Consider the following 10518-nt stretch of genomic DNA (forward strand, 5'->3'; position numbering starts at 1 on the left):
AGCAGAGTGGGGGAGTTAGGGATGTACATCAGCAATGCCAGAGACCAGAAGTGGCCCCAAAACCTTGATGATCCTCATCTCCCCTACCTCAGTCTATTCCTGCTACATATGCTGTGCATCAGCATCCCCAGCCCTAGCACATACCACCCCTACCCACCACCAGACTTTCCCACACAAGAGTTCAACGCCTTTCTCCCTGGCCTCCTGAGCCAGTCCTTGTGAGGAAAGGAGCTCCTGAAGGAAATGCAGCAGTAGGGAGTTGGTACAGGAGTTAGCCAAGCTAAAAGAGGGATGAGAGAACATTTAGGGGGGCAGCCACAGCCATCTATGCCCCCACACAAACTAATGCCCCCCTAATATCTATGCATCTCCTTTGGCTCAAGGAGGGATCTCCATCCTCACCACCTGCAGCCTTGTAAGACTGTTATTCCTCTCCAGTAATGTACAGGAGGGTCTCCAGAGAGACAAACCAGCTCAGGCACAAAGCTGGTAGCTCCATTCCTAAAGGAGCTTCAGCTGCACCTCTCCCCTTCCTCCTATCCTAGTTATCCCATACCCACCCCATGTACACTTACTCATCACCAACCTTCCAAGGTTTCACTCAGAAATAACACCCTACACCCTTACCAGGACACCAAAGTGTATGAGGAACATGCATTTGTTTAGCTGTGGTTGAAGTTAGGGCTGCGGGTTGGAATGCAATGAAGAGAGTCAGGTGGCTGCACCATGGTGGGCTATGTGTATAAAGTGCAAGGACTGCAGGCAGGAGGGGTGACAATTGGGCAGCAGCTGTAGCCAAGGTTGCTTTTTTCCAGCTGTGCTCGGAAGAAGTAAGGTGTGATCTTCCCTCCTGGCTGTGTCCCTCGTCACCACAACCCATGTGCGTTTGTCACATGGAGTTCCACTTCAAGACCACTTGGAAATGGAAACCAGTGCAGAGTGCACTGCTTACTTACTGAGCAGTACTTTACACAGAGAGCACCCTGCAGAGGCAGTCACTCAGAGCAGAGCTGGAAGGACTGGGCTTTCCTACACAGCCCTAAATAATCTGAGACCTGTTTACCTGAGATCACCTCCTTCCGTCCCTGTGCAAAACTTGTACAGTTGCAAAAGGTGCTACCTGCCCCGGTCTAAGAGGCAGGTGATGGGAAACTGTCTAGGAGATAGCCTGGTCCTAATTAGTCCCAAGTATCCTGAACAGGCTCCCCTGTCAGGGTATAATGCAGTGTTTATAACATGGTGGGATGAAGACTACTGGTAGTGCAAAAGTTTACTGCTGAGCTCTCTCATTGATATATACCATTTGGGTTATGGCTGGATGGACTAGTCCTATTTTTAAACACCTACAGAAGTGCCCAGTAACTTTAGGATAAGCTTTTAAGATACTTGAATAAATAAATAAAAATATATAGCTATAGCAAGTCATTATCAATTACCCTGCATCACTGAATAGGTGTAAAAAGACAGTCAATCTTATTCATATGCAGCTCATACAGCATATTTTAGCTGCAGTGCTCAAAGCACTTTACAAAAGATTTTACGCTATCCCCATTTTACAGATGGGGAAACCAAGGCTAATTATGGCCCTGAGTTGCCAACTAAGTTGCCTTGGTAGATTTCTGCAACAATTTCAGGAGGGGCCTGGACAAACACAAACCCCTGCCTATGTGGGCTAGTCTGCAGGGTCTGGACACTCATAAAGGGTCTAATTTACCCTCCAGCCAGTGGCCAATGGTTCTAATGCATCCACATAATTGTGCAGCCACATCAACAGGTTTCTAAATCCAGGAAATTTGTTGCATGTGAGAAAAAATGAACAAAAAGTTACTTAAATCTTGCAGGGGGATGATGTTTGTTTGTTTTTTTAAGCAGGTGGGGTTTTGGGGGGAGGAAAGCGGTGGTTAAGTGAATGGACTTCTGATCCTTCCCCAAAACCACCAGTGAAATGAGTTCAGCCCCATCCATCCTAGTCTTTTTGTCCCCATGGCATAATTTGCTATGGCTAGGATGGGACAGGGCTGGAATAGCAGAAAGAGGTGTAGGTTAGGACTGAGTCACATTGGAGTGCAGGGAGTCTCCAAAATTTGATTAACTGTAGATAGCGCTGTTGAGGTTGAAGTGCCTTGGTAGGGCTATAAAGAGAGAGGAAGGCAGCCTAGGACTGGAAGAGCAGACAGAGCTGCTGGTTAGGGCTGAAATGGCTTGACCAAGCTGTGGGGAGACCCAGGGCTGGAATGGTCAATGGGAGCAGACTACAGATGAGCAGGTGCAATGGCAGAGCTGCAGAGGGAAGCTGGCCCAGCAACACACACACAGCTGGCCTTTCACAAGTGCTAAAATTCATCACAATCAGCCCACTCAGAAAGAAAGAAAAAAAAATGCAAGCAGATAAGAAGCCACCATTAAACCCTGTCATATTTTGCCACTCTCCAACCATGGCCTCGTCTCCACTAGTATATATCTGCTTTATGGTAAGCATCCTCAGAAAGACACATGCTCCATGATGCCCAAATGAAACCTGGAAAGCGTCTGCAGCTAATGGTCCCTCCTTGCTTTTTGCTACCCTGTGGAATATATATATACCTCAGTACAACAGGTGTCTGTCTATCTGCATGCTGGGTGCCAAACGCTCATGCATTCACTTCTTTGCTTTCCCACCAATACACACAAACACATCCAAGACCAGCAGGATCCTCTGTGCCACTACTGCCCCCTTCCCCTACAGAAGCTGATGCAGGAGACCTTTTCAAGCCAGCCAGGTGCAGGAGAGAGTAGGCTTAACATGGGCAGCATGAGCACATACCTGTATCTCCACCCCCGCAGAAAGGATTGTGACACCATAACATTCACCTGAATGGGAGAGCAAAGGCTTTTCATTAATCTAACAGTTATTTGATATTAAAACCATGAAATCATGACTGTTAATGGAAGAAGGAATAAAAAAACCTTCCAAGTCCAGCTACACCATCCTCTCCAGCTTGTACTCAACTGTCTCTAGCCTGAATCTGGACTCCTGCTAAGAGTCAGGATATGTGGAAGTGCTTGTAAGTGAGTGGGATGACATAAGCCCCCCACACCCTCCCCTCCCTCCTTTCCTCATATTTTCCAAACCAAAACTTTTTTCACAGGTGGAGATGTCATGAAGATTACTGGCTTGTGTATGTCCTGCCCTTGGATTGAGAAGTTTACATTTCAGTCTTAAAACACTGAAGCCAGAGTGAGGGTAAGAACCCTACCATCTCCTGAGATGAACCTTTAATGATCAACCAAAATTTAAGACCAAAGATCCTGCAATAGCACATAGAAACAACTGCCAGGGTAGCATAATACAGAGGGACAGAGATACAGAGCCACTACCTGTTCCCTATGATCAACAAGAAAAATGCTTCCTTCTCGCTGACAGAGAATGAAGTGCAAGATCTGCTTTTTTCGTTGAGATTTTCCATTTTCTGTGTAATAATTTGCACAGAAATGTTTCTTTTTTAAAGCCTCTAGTACTTTCCAGCCAGCTGCAGTTACCACGAAGTAAAAGGAATCCACTTGAATGTTATGAAAATGTAATACTGGGAAAATATGCCAAAGATTTTCTAGTGGCCAATATCTAACAGTATTCCTTATTCTTTATTATTTCTCTCCGCACCCCCGCCCCATCCTGCTAAACAGCCTCTTCAGATGTATAGAAGATGATAAAATGTTATGTATTATTAAGCCTTTGCCCCTTCCTAGGCACTCTGGGGTACTGCACATACAATTCAAATGCAATAACAACAAATAAGATGAAGGGAGATCATTTAAAAACCCAGCTTTGCTCTACAAAGGAATAAAAAAAACTAAGACAACCCTAAATCCAAGCACCTTTAACTAACATGGTTTAACAAAAGTTAAATATATTTGAGTCTCACACTGTTACCTCGCTAAATGGAAGATTTTTTTTAGCCCTTCTTCACCCCACACACAAAAAACCCCCCTATGATAAATTCTAATTCTCTCAAATGATTTATATGCCCATCTTACAGTATTTATAGACATAAAAAAGACATTCTGTACACATGTAATGCACACTTTTTCTCTACTGCAATTGCCCATATATATATTTTGTTGGACTCATATTTCCCCCTCCTACCCCAACCCCCAGCCCAAAGACACCAAAATAAATTATTACTACTTGTTGGGTAAACAGAGGCAGTGATACACACGCACACACAGAGAAATAACTCTCATTTTTGGAAAGATGGAATTGCTAACACTGCATACATGTAAACCCCAAGCCTTTACTTATTTCAGGTATGAAAAGAACAAGAATGATGAAGGTGGAGAGACAGGCTCAAGTTTTCTATTAAAAAAGCTGGACATTAGGTTAGCCAAGAGTGCATGTTTCCCACCTACCTTTGCATGGAAGAGAAATCTCCAAGGGGGAAGGTCCAGGTCAAAGAAGTAAAATTTTAAAAAAACAACAAAGAAAAGGTTTGAAAAATTCCCAACCAGAGGGGGGGGAAAAAGACACCCCCCTCCACACACACACACATACACTCCCCACCCTTTGAAAAAAAAGATCAGGATCAGCTGAGCGACTGGGAGCAGACAACCTGCAGGCAAGAATCAGGGAGTTGTGTTAGATCCATAGCTGCAAGCGTTGAGCATATGCAGGAAGGAGATGGTTTGAAAGGAAAATACATGTTAAGAAAATGTGTCTGTTCAGGCTGAGTCTGAGGCTTTGCAGTTAGAGCAAAAAATGATCTCTTCCTTGGAAGGAGAGAGCTGGGCTTTTTTTTTTTTTTTTCTTTGCTTTTTTTTTTTCCCCCTTCCTTTGCTTTTTTTTCAGGCAGGTGGGGATACAGGGGTAAGGAGTGAAGGAAGCTTCTTTTTAAAAAAAAGACTAGCGGGTCAAGATAATCCTGGAGGTGGAAGGTGGTGAGTGTGTGTATGCTGGGAGGGGGGGGAAGTTTAGCTATTCCATGGTGGGAAAGCTAAAAGGTGAGATGTGTGTGTGTGGTTTCTCTCTGTCTCTGTATGTGTCTGTGTGTGCATGTATGTGTGCGTCTCTTATGGTATGTTCAGCAAAGGCATACGGAGTGAACAGCACAGAGAGAAAAAGGGAGAGAGAGAGAGAGAGAGAATAACTGTACAGGCAGAGAGAGAGAGAGAGTGTGAAAGAGAAATGCTATCCTTACAGTGACACCAAATGTCTTTAGGGGAAACCTACAATTAGAGATACACAAGGTAGAAATTTTAGAAATATCAGAGAAAAGGAGATCATCTCCCTAATACACACATTCACAATATGGGGCTCAGGGCAGCTGGTCTCCCCCTGCCTTTATATGGCCCTGCATTCTCACAGACACAGGCTTCAGAAAGTCTGTCTGTTCTTGCAGTCCACAAGCGTGATCCCCTCCACAGGTCACAGATCACGCAGGTTTGGAATTTACTCTTCCCTCAGCAAGATCAAATAAAAGACGTAAAAGTCCCTCCCATCAAATCTCCATTCCCTCCACCCCCAACCCGTTACTATAACTGCAGGGATGAAAAAGACTCCACGTAAAATAAGTACCCTACCACGGTTTGTGAAGTTGTTGCAAGGAGGGGGACAGAAAGAGAGGAAAAATGACAACGAGCAATTACTGGATCAAATCCTCAGATGGTGTAAAACATTGTCATCAAGTTGAGGACAATACAGGTAGATCAGTTTAGCCAAGATAAGAGTCAGGCCTGTCATTTCTAGCAACAGACACTTGACCCCTGCAACCAGAGTCTCCAGGAAATTGAAAATAACCAAACTCAACCTTGGGCGTCATCTTCTCTTGTTCCTGATCTTACTTGTTGTGGGGTGTTGCTCTGCATTGTTCAACAGCTGCTGTGTTCGACTTCAGCAAGAACTACACACTAGTATTGGATAAAAAGGCCCTGAATGGCAGTGCTATGGGTAAATACTAGCATTGCCGCTTTGACAAGGGCTATTAGCCTTCAAGGCCCTTCAGGATTGTTAGGGTGGGGGGAAAGCAAAATATATAGGATTTTGTATAAGTTTGGTGTAAACTATTTTGCCTTCCCTGGGTCAGTGGTTCTCAACTTTTTTAGACTTGAGGCACTCTTCATTATACTCGAGCCACCCCTGAAAAAAATTCTAGCTCTTAGTTTTCACTCGTTTCTACCCAAGAGAAAACAATAATAATAAAGCAGTTTTTCTGTTACAAAGAACCCAGAAACACCACAGCAGGTCAGAATGTTTTTAACACTGTGGATTCATATTTGAAATCCCTGGCTGCGTCCCCATGAGTAGGGGCATGCGGCTGCCACAGGGAAAAAAGCAGTGGCACAAATTCATACTGTTGCTTTTTGCCCCAGCACATGCCACTGCACATGGGGTTAGCATAGAGAAAAATGCTCCTGGTGGGGTAGGGGAGGCCAGGGCTAGCACCCGGGCTGGCCCCAGCAGCTTTACCTGGGGTCCTGGGGCTCCAGCAGCAGTGATCCAGTTTGCAGAGCCTGGCTGGCAACCAGAGCATGTTTTCAGCCAGCCAGGCTCCAGTTTCAAGCAGTGCACACTACCACCACATGCATTGCCCCCTTCTTTTTCCAGACGTGATTTTTTTTGATGCTGGGATCTCCTGGTGTCAAAAAAATCCGCTGTGCTGCATATTAATAGTGCAGCGCTGCATACCACACGTGCGCTTGTCTGGACGCACCCCCTGGGTTTATCTTGTGAATCTTATTTGCGCCACCTAACAGTACTAACATTGTGTAGCACGCTAAGGCACCCTTGAAAGGATCTTGAGGCACCCCAGGGTGCCATATTACCCTGGTTGAGAATCACTGCTTTGGGTACGTAATTCTGCAAATAAACAGCAATTCAGAAATTCCCACATCTGCCACCCCAACAAATTGCATGACTGCACTCAGTTCCTCAATTTTATTCTCAGGTCTCACCACTTCCTTTTTCTGGTCTCCAGCACACACCTGCAACTGATAGCAAAGGGCTTGTGTTCCCTATTAGAAGAGCTGGGGAGGGGGGTGTTATAATTAATACTACAACTCTAGTATTTAAACATAGCATTGCTATTCAGGATCTTTTTATCCAACACTAAACTGTAGTCCTTGCTGAACTGGAACACAGCAGTTGTTGAACATTGCAGAGGAACACCACACAGCAAATAAGAACCAGAATGAGAGAAGACTACAGCTAAGAGACTGGTCACAAGGCCAAGTTAATGTATTTTTCAAGCTCGTAGACAGATTCCCGGGTGGGGGTGTCCATTGCTAAAAAAGAATTTTTTTTTAAATGATGGGCTGGACCCTCGGCTGGGCTAAACTGGCATTGTCTTCTACCTGGTATAAAACCGGGACATTATCTGAGGGTCTGGTCCAATAGTTCCTACATATTATAAAACACACAGTGGAGACCAGGAGCTTCAGTCTCACCACAAAGGAAACTCACTGGAGTCAACCCCCAGTTTAGAGGTTGACCTCAGCAAGTTTACCTCACAGAAAAACTAATGCGTTTTTATCTCAGGGTTGCTCATGCACAAAAGTTACCCAAAAATTTTTTTCAAAATACCTTTTCTAGCAAAGGAGGTAGGCCCTTTAACCCTCCATTCACAGTTAGGAACCCACTCAGAGACTACATAACTTAGCTCTTACTTACCATGTAGCTTGTTGGTAATGGTCTGGTGCTTTGGATAATGGCCACCCCCAGCTGTTCAAACTACAGGCAGTCCTCGACTTAAGACATTTCTAGTTACAACGAACAGCACTTACAATGTTTATAAATTGACACCCTGTTTCAACTTTCTGACATCAGTTTCGACTTTAGGATGCTTAATCTAATGCCACACCATGCCAGCGAACAAGTTCGCTGCGTCACCCATCCACTTGGAGAACATCTAACTTCCTTGGAAACTTCCTTGGACACTTCCTTTAAGAAAGCAGACAAGACTCCAGAAAAACCTGCAGCCAAGACTCCTGAGAAGACTCCAAGAGCCCTTCAAAAAGTCCAAAGACACCTCAAAGAAGTCCTTCCAAATCAACATGATTGCTATTTACAATATAAATACATTAATGTAGCTATATTACTCATCTATAATTGATTGAGTACAAAATTCTGGGTTATTTTTGGTGAAAATAGGGTATTGGGCCTTGGTTCAGGAACCAATCCCCCATTTATAACATTGTTCCTATGGGAAAATCGGTTCCAAGTTACAATGTTTCAACTTAAGATGTGGTTTTCAGGAACCAATTGTATCATAAGTCTAAGGACTGCCTGTACGTGAAGGGGCTCAATTGCTACACCTGTTGAGCCTGAAGGGGGATACTTGCTATACTCACAGACCTTAAAGAGGCCTATAATTGTCTTTGGAACCAAGATTCCCATGATGCCAGCCATTAACTTCTCTCAGTCTAACAATATTTTACTATACAAAGGGCTCAATTTTGTATTTTCACACTGAAGGCAAATCTAGTCCTCACACTGAAGTGAATGGTCACTTAGGCCATGGAAGGAATGCAGGATTGAAAACAAAGTCAGGCACTCTGGAAGATGGGTGCTCTTCCTCATATATAGGCTAATCTTTTCATCCCGTAGCTTCTACACAGTACCATGATCATCGCACTTTCTTCTTAGTTACCCATAGACTGGAAGATGGCTTTATTTCAGGCTAAATAAATGTCAAACTTGTTGAGCCTGTCCTTGTCAGACGGCCTGTTAGTACTGAGAATCCACTATCTTCTTTCCTCTGGACTTTCTCCAACACTTGAGAAGAGTTTGGGTTATTTTAAATCCACCTCATACAGTACTCCAGGAGTGGTGTTTTCAGAACCGAAAGCATATGTGTGTAAAAGCACTTCCAAAGCCCGCAGAATGTAGACTCACCCAAATTTTAAGAATCATCAATCTAGTCATCTTGGTGCAACTCTGGATGTGGCTCCAAATATATCCCAAAGTACTTTAATTGTATTATAAGAAATATCTAATCATACTGGAAAGTGGTACAGTTAGATGGCTAAACAGATCATAAATAAATGTTGCAAGTCCTCTGAAAGCCTGGCTACCAGCATTCCACTCAGACAGGTCCAATTTAAACCCACCCTTAAGAGATCCTATAACATACTTCGCACTTTTGAATTGCCTTGTATCCAAAGAAAGCAATAGGCTTTACAAAACACTAATGAGCCAATGCTCCTTAACCCCCACTGACGGGGGGGGGACGGGACTCAAAGAGCCGGGAAACAAAATGGTCAGTTCTGCATATCACAGAGCACACCTGTGCAATGCTCAACATCTCATAGATGTTAGATCTTCCAAACTTACCCAAGATCAAAAAGGATGCATCTAATACCATTTCCAGAGAATTCCCAGCAGTGCTGCCTAGCAGCAGATTACATCCACCCATTCCACATGCACTAGATCCGTAAATGAGGTAGTAAAGACACCCTAGAGATACTCAGTCTGGTCACTCTCAGGATCTCTATCTCTGATGTGCTTGAGAGAACTGGGGAGGGAAAAGATGGTCTTCAAGGCAGTTTCACTACCTTGTGTCCGGGTTTGGCATGCACAGAGCTGACAGGTAGGCATATGTCTTAGCAACAAGCTCAGAAGGACTGCAGAAGTGGCAAAGACATGCCCAAAAGGGAGCCAGTGACAGCCCTATGCCCCCAGTCCAGTGCATCAAGGTCTATCCCTTAACCACAAAAGCACCCTTCCCTTACCACACCCCCAACATACATAAGTATGTGCACTGATAGTTAAGTCCATCTACTACACACGTTACACACACACACACGCACACAGTAGGATCTAAATCACTGGCATTCAGGTAATTCACAACCCACGTAATTCGCAGCAGGTTGTCAAATTACAAGCAAGTGTCTCAGTTGTTTGCTGAAGCTTTTTCTTCAAAAGGCACCATTTTTCCAATCAGCCGGTGCTCCCCAGTGTCCCTGCACAGTGGTTTGGAGAAGTAGCACACTTTACAGCAAACAGCTGGGGCACCTCAGCAGTCCCTTGCAGCTGTTGGCTACAGCTCTATATACCCACAGAGCACTTGTACATATGGCAGAGGTTTAGTCCTCAGGGTTTTAGTCTATGCCCCCTAAATTGACACAGTGGGTTTTTAATTGAAACCCACTGTTTCAATTTTTCCATCACATTATGGTGAGAGGCCCAATCCTTTTTTTTTTGAGTTGGAGCCAGCCCATGGCCAGGATTTGGGGGAGAGGCCCAATCCTTTTTTCTTTTTTTTTTTTTTTTTTGTCAGAGCCAGAGCCTGACCGCAGCCAGGGGGCAAGCTGCCAGTGGTCCAAGCGGCCCCTGAGCTGCAGGGGGCCCTGGTCCTTCCCTACATGGTGGCAGTGCCCCTGAGGGCTGCCTGAGTGGACTGCTAGTAGGCCAGGTGCTTCCCCAGCTCAGAGGCAGGATCCAGTCTGATCCAACTGTTCCTCGAGGCTGCCTGGGAAGCAGTGCCCAACAGGCTTGCAATGGGCAGGCTCAGGGAACAGTTGGATCGGGCTGGATGCTGCCTCTGAGCT

This window comes from Alligator sinensis, unplaced genomic scaffold (genome assembly GCF_000455745.1).
Source record: "Alligator sinensis unplaced genomic scaffold, ASM45574v1 scaffold215_2, whole genome shotgun sequence".
NCBI classification, from domain to species: domain Eukaryota; kingdom Metazoa; phylum Chordata; order Crocodylia; family Alligatoridae; genus Alligator; species Alligator sinensis.